This window comes from Rattus norvegicus, chromosome 15 (genome assembly GCF_021556685.1).
Source record: "Rattus norvegicus strain SHRSP/BbbUtx chromosome 15, alternate assembly SHRSP_T2T, whole genome shotgun sequence".
NCBI classification, from domain to species: domain Eukaryota; kingdom Metazoa; phylum Chordata; class Mammalia; order Rodentia; family Muridae; genus Rattus; species Rattus norvegicus.
In genome coordinates, this window is record NC_141548.1 from 80,726,403 (window position 1) to 80,733,112 (window position 6,710).

Here is a 6,710-nt window from a genome sequence, read left to right on the forward strand (position 1 = left end):
AGAAGCCCCTGGCAGAGTTAATCACTCTCATTTGTATCCCCAAAATATGCTGTGCACAGTTTTATTAATTAACTTTTACCATTTTTATGCCTAAGTCTTTTTAGTAGAACCAGCTCCATAAAGGTAGGTATTAGTTCTCCGTGATTCACTGTGGTCTTTGTAGGTAGCAGGGTCTGGTCCATTTATTGTGGACAATAAATGGCGTTTTAAATAAGGAATTACAAAAAGATATACACAGCTGAGCATTGAGGACAGTGGAATGCAAGTGCATTTGCAGTATGCAAAACGATACCAAAGGAAAGGAAATTTAAAACTATTAGGAAACAAATATACACTACACGAGTCATAGAGACAGAACCATAGTCAGCAAAGTTTCAGAATTAATTCACAGCAATAGAATGTTTTAATCTTACAAGGATATACCTCCATAACCTTTTGCCATTCGATGAAGAGGTTTTTTTTTTTTTTTTTTTTAAGATGCTGAGGAGAGTAATCTGAAATGGAAGTCGTTGGGAGACTGACATCTTCATGCTGGAATAGATCTTGATGTAAACATTGCATTTCAACAAAGTACTTAAAATAAGAAATCTACCTATAGATAAGCTGTTTCTTTATTTTTTATATCAAAGGAGGATGGAGTCCAGGGGCACTCAATTATGTATATAGTAATGTATAGGCTTCAGTGGGAGTTCCAGCCGTGGCTGAGTTACACTTACTGGTCTTGTAAACAGAGACATGAAAAGATAAATGACAGATTTTGAGTCTGTATCGCAAACATTAAGGTCTTTGCTGCCTAGTAGAAGAGTCCCTTCACCACTCAGTTCTTCCTAGATCAGGGGGAATTTTACAATTGTACAAGATATCTGTTCCCAGCAAGAAGTAACCCTGCTCAACTCCAGGGGTGGAGATCAGAGTCCTGGTAAGAAGAACCTGTACCCAAGAGCATTTTGAAGGGGGAGGTATCAGGTGGGTACAGATGTCATGTGAGAGTTGAGTATACAGAGAACCTGTTGCAATCAGGACAGTTTGGACACACGCAGGGAACCTCTCCTGAGAGTTACAGTCTAGAAGTTTCTGTGTAATCAGTTTAGTGCAGACAGCAAGTGTTTAGACATGCTGGTAAGCCATCATCTCTGAAGCTCCAGCCTTGGCTGTGTATAAACATAAGTAATTTACTAACAACTCTACCTCACGCTGGGAAAGAAAACCCTGCTAGAGAAGTAGGGTCACATTCTGGAGGAAGACCCACTCTAAAGCCACATACCAATCTTAAACCTAGACTGTAACTTGTCCCATAGTATAATTATAGCTGAACCCTAGCTTGTGAAATAAACTAGAAATCTGAGTCTTCCACGAGTTCACTCACAGAAGCAAAGTTTAAAGTAAAGCTAACATAAGACCAAACAGAGCAAGCAGATAGGAATTGAATTGTCTGGTGGATAAGTCAAACATTCCCATGTACAGTAGGAGGCATCCAGGATTGTGTCTGGATACCTGTCATCCACTACTGCAAGTGAATAAAAAAAATTACTAGACTCCATAAGACATGCCTAATCCTCAAGAGACTTGGGACTCCAGGGAGTGGGGAGGTCTGGTGGGATGGGAGGGGGACATCCTCTTGAAGACAGGGGGGAAGGAGGTGTGGGGTGTGGAACAGTCAGAGGGTGGACCAGGAGGGGCATAAAGTCTGGACTGTAAAGAAAAGATTAAAGAATTTGAAAAACTACTAGATACGAGTGCACAAGGAACACTGGGTGTTGAAATTGAAACAATATTTTAGAAATTTATTTGAGATTGGGCATAGGTTACACTCAGTAGCCAATTATTTTAAAGAAGTATTATGGTTTGGATCTAAAATAAATTCCAAATGTCATGTCCTAAAGCCTTGATTTCCAGCTGACAGATTTGGGGAACTGATATAAACCACAGAGATGATCTAATCAATGGATTGATTAACTTAATAGGCTATTGGAGGATAGAAAAAGCCCTCATTGAATGAAGTACATCTTTAAAAACTGTATCTCATCCCAACCCTTTCTCCCTCTTTTTCCCCTTCCAGACTGCCACTAGATAAGCAAATTCACTTTGTCATAGGTTTCCGCCATGATGCTGTCCCTCAACCTACTTTTATTAAAGATTAATAAAAACAAATCTCTGAAACTGTGGACCAAAACAAAACTTTCTTTTAGACCATTGCTCAAGTATTTTGTCACAGTAGTAGAAAGTTGTCTAACAAACAATTGTTACCCATGCGTTTAAAATATTAAAGTAAGAAAACTGAAATGGATGATCAATCCTGGATCTCAGGAGAAACAAGTTATTCTTTTAAAAATCTAGAAATTCTAGACTGAGCTAAAACATTCGTTGCCTAGGAGTAATTCAATACAAGTAGCCGAAAAAGTAATCCATGAACACTAAGTCAGACTATGAAGTTGTCCCGTATAAAGATAAGCAATGAAAATTACTATCTTTTTTAAAACATGGTCTTACACAGTATAAATGAGTAGTAGCATTAGAAAAATTAAATTCTGAAAAGAAAAATTATAAAATTGCATCAAATAAATACTTAAAAAAATAATGGCTGATGTCTTTGGATTATGCAAATGCTGATCTAGTTCAGTAAATAGTTACAGTCCCCAAAAGGACTAAAATCAGCACTTTTTCCTCATGCCACTAGGTCACAAACCTGCAGTGTGGTGGTTACAGAAAACCTGTAAGAACAGCACAAGCGAAAACCGAGAACACCAAAGGAACATGTCTGAAGCACTAAGAGGAAACATCGCCCTGTCAAACCAGATTCCCACGCCAACAATATTGTATATTCCTCAGAAACGTGGGGAAATAATAACATCTTAAAGACCCGAAGCACGGAGTACTTGCTGATAATGACACTGTAGTATAAAAACAGTTAGAAGATTCTGGAAGCTCAAAGTAAATGACACCAAATTAAAGGTTCAGAAGAGGGAAATGAGGAGCAGAGAGATGGGGAACAGAATTTACATCAGAAATCTTGCCATTCTGGTTCTCATGTAACGGATATCGTGCTTAGCAGGAAGGATGCAGAACGATTGGCATCAGATGATTTTTGTTGTTTTTATTTTTTGTTTTTTGCTTAAGTACAATGAATTTCCTTTGGATTCTCAGATTAACAATCTTAATTTCATTATTTCATTATTTAATTGTTTCATTATTTATTTATTAAATGCAGACCACAGTTTCCCCTCCCTTCCATTCCCTTTCCTCCCCCACCCCATCTACTCTTCTCTTGTTTCTCTTCAGAAAAGGGCAGGCATCCTTTGGATATCAATCATCCATGGCATATCAAATTTCAGTAAGACTAGGTGTGTGCCTGTGTATGTGCGTGTGTGTGTGTGTGTGCGTGGTGTGTGTGTGTGTGTGTGTGTGTGTGTGTGTTGTACTTGTTAGTGTTAACGTTCACATGGGTGCACATGAAGCCTAGGGTTGGCATCTCCTCATGACATGATTAATATGAGATGACACACTGCTGGTATCTTTCATCCAGCACTCTTCACCTTTATATTTTGAGACATCATCTCTCACTAAAGTTGAAGGTCGTTGACTGGGCTACCATGGCTGGTCAAATTGCTTAATGGATCTGTCTGCCTCTGTACCCCACTCTCTACTCCCACTCCTACCTCTAGTGCTGGGGCTACAAGAATGCCCTGCAACCCCTGGGGTTTTCATAAAGAGTGACAGGCAAATTCAAGCTCTCTGCTTAGAGGCAGAGTCTACCAAATGAGCCATCATCCAGCCCTTTGTGAATTTTGCTTTTACGATGACATCGTACCTATATTTTCTTCTATTATGTACTCCAGGACTCTGTAAAATAAGTTTACACTTAATGGATGATGTGCCTTATGCTTGTTTTCCTAGTAATAGCAGGTTGTTTTATATGCTAATTATCAAGATGAAACATTCTTGATGCCGTGAGCTTTTCTTATAGAAAGGATTGAGATTTTATTCTTCTGAATCAAAAAAAAAAAAAGATAAGCTTGAAATTTTATAGATAGCATTTAATACCAACCTGAATGACTAATTCAACAATCTAATATAAATATAAATAAATATCAGTAAATATGACTGATGAATACATATTGCTATGTACTGCTGTAGGGTATAAACATTAGAATTGCTCTAGAAGATAACTGCATATATATATATATATGAATGAATTATATGTATACATACACACAAACATATATATGTATACAGAGAGAATATATATAATGTATATAGAGAAAGTATATATACATACACACATATATACATATATAAAATATAGATATAGAAGGAGAACATATATGTATATAATTTCTATGTTGTAACCTAGCAACTTTATTCTTGGCTACTTAATAAAATTAAACTGAGAAATGTCTTCGAAAGCTATGGATTATTAACATTGTTAGGAATTTACTTAATACTGCCAACCTAAAATGAACCCAAATGTCCAGCAATAAAAAAATGGGTAAACAAATTATACTATATGGGTACCATTGAATGCTATCTGATGATTAAATACACGATCAGCAAATCATTGGTATCTATAACAATCACAAAAACCCTAATAATACTATGCTTATCTGGAAAAGCCAGACTGTGAACACCATGTATTACAGTGATTGGCAATCCCTGGGTTGTTCTATGGATGCCTGGAACACAAAGTGTGCCTTAACTCTGAGCTTGAACCTCCAAGTTGTATTGTTGCACTGTATATTCCTTTTACCTAGAAAAACATTCAGGAGGATGAGCTAAATATTATTTACACAAGATCCTCACACGTTCATGAAGACAAGTTTGTTCTTGTGTTAAGCAGCTGTGTTAGCTGCAAACTGATAGAGTTTGGAAAGAGCAATGCAGTAACAAAATTACAGAGAGTTTAAGATAAAGTATGAAATGATGACTGGAGCCTTGCCTGCCTCCTTTTCTTGTCTTTTTTTGTTTCTGAAAACCTATTACTCATCTATTTTCTGTGCAGTTCTCTTCCAATCTGTGAGTGGTTTGGGTTTAAATCTATAATCTGGCTTGTAACCTATGCTGCGTTGGGACTGCTGTATAAGGAAATATGAACACTACCTGGATTCTCTGAGTTACAGATGGAAAAATCGGTTTGTTTTCTCTTAAAAATAAATAAAATATGACAAGTGGGCAACTGTGTCTCTACTTTTAGCATTAACATTAAGGATGTTGCAATTTTAATCACTTTCACTTTACAAAATAGCAGCAGAAAACAAAAACAACAACAGCAAACAAATTCATGAACAAAATGGGTGACTGAAAATAACCCTCTAATATCCCTATAATTGCTTAAATTGTTTAAAGACCAACTTGAAAATTACAGCTGTAAAGCGACACGGTCAATGCAAGGAGGCATTTAATTGCACTGTGCTTATAGTGTCAAAGGGCGAGGCCACGACCATGGTGGTAGGGGAGCATGGTGGCAGGCAGAAACCATTCTAGATCGTGTACTAAGATCTTACATCTTCTATCCAAGTTAGAGGCAGAGGGAAAATGGCTGGGCCTGGCATAGGGTTCTGAAATTTGAAAGCCCACTTTCAAGGATACATACCTTCCAACAAGGCCATACCTCCTAATTCTTCCCAAATAGATCCACTAACCGAAATCCAAGCATCTAAATTTTTGCATTTATGATGGCCATGATCATTCAAACCACCACAATCCCCATACAGTATGACTGTAAAACCTGCTGATTCAAAAGAGTTCCAGTTTTTGCATTCTTAATAATTCATGAATTAAGCTAGTAAGATGGTGCTTAGGGGCACTTTGCATCCCTGAAACAAATGCCCGAGAAGCAACCTAAAGGAAATGTTTGTTTTGAATCATTGTTTAAGCTTACGTTAACTCATTCCTTTTAGACTGGTAGCAAATATCTTGGAGGAAGAACATAATTAAGGAAAGGTGCTCACTTCACGACAGCCAGGAAGTAGAGGGCAGTAACAGGAAGAGCTGTCCAAGCTATATTCATCAAAGGCATGTCTCCAGCCACCTATTTCCTTCAACAAGTCCCCACCTTCCAGTGTTTCACCACTTTTCAAATTTTTCTATTCAAATTAGGAATCTATCAATGAAATACTGCACGATAAAGGCAAAGCTCTTATTATCTGATGATTTCAGGAGGCGCAAATCCCTAAAAGCATACTAATACTGTTGTATCTTTTGAGCCAATCAAGCAATGATCATGGAGGACTTCCATTAATGAAAGTCATTTGTAGTGGGTATTAAACCAGAGCGTCTGCCCTAGAGGGCAGCCTGACACAGGTGTCACAGCACAGATCCAGCGAAGACACCTGTGAAGAAGGGAAATGGCTCTCTCTGGCACACCTCCAGTTGATTAGTTTGAATGGTGACAGTAGCCCTCAAATGATTTTCCTTTAACAAACAGGGAATAGTCTTGAAGTTATTAAACCCTGTAGTATTAGAATTTTTTATTATTACTTTTATTTTTTTATAGTCAAGCCATTACCTGCCTCCTGATCCACCCTCCCACAGTTCCTCATCCCATTCCTCCTCCGCCCTATCTCCTAGATGATGTCCCCATCACCACCAACCACCACCCCACCAGACATACTGCGAATTTAATTTTAATATTCTTTTAATCTCACTAATTTCTCATGCATATAAATTTGGTTTTACTCCGGTATTTATTAAAAAAATGGTTCTCCAATATGTTG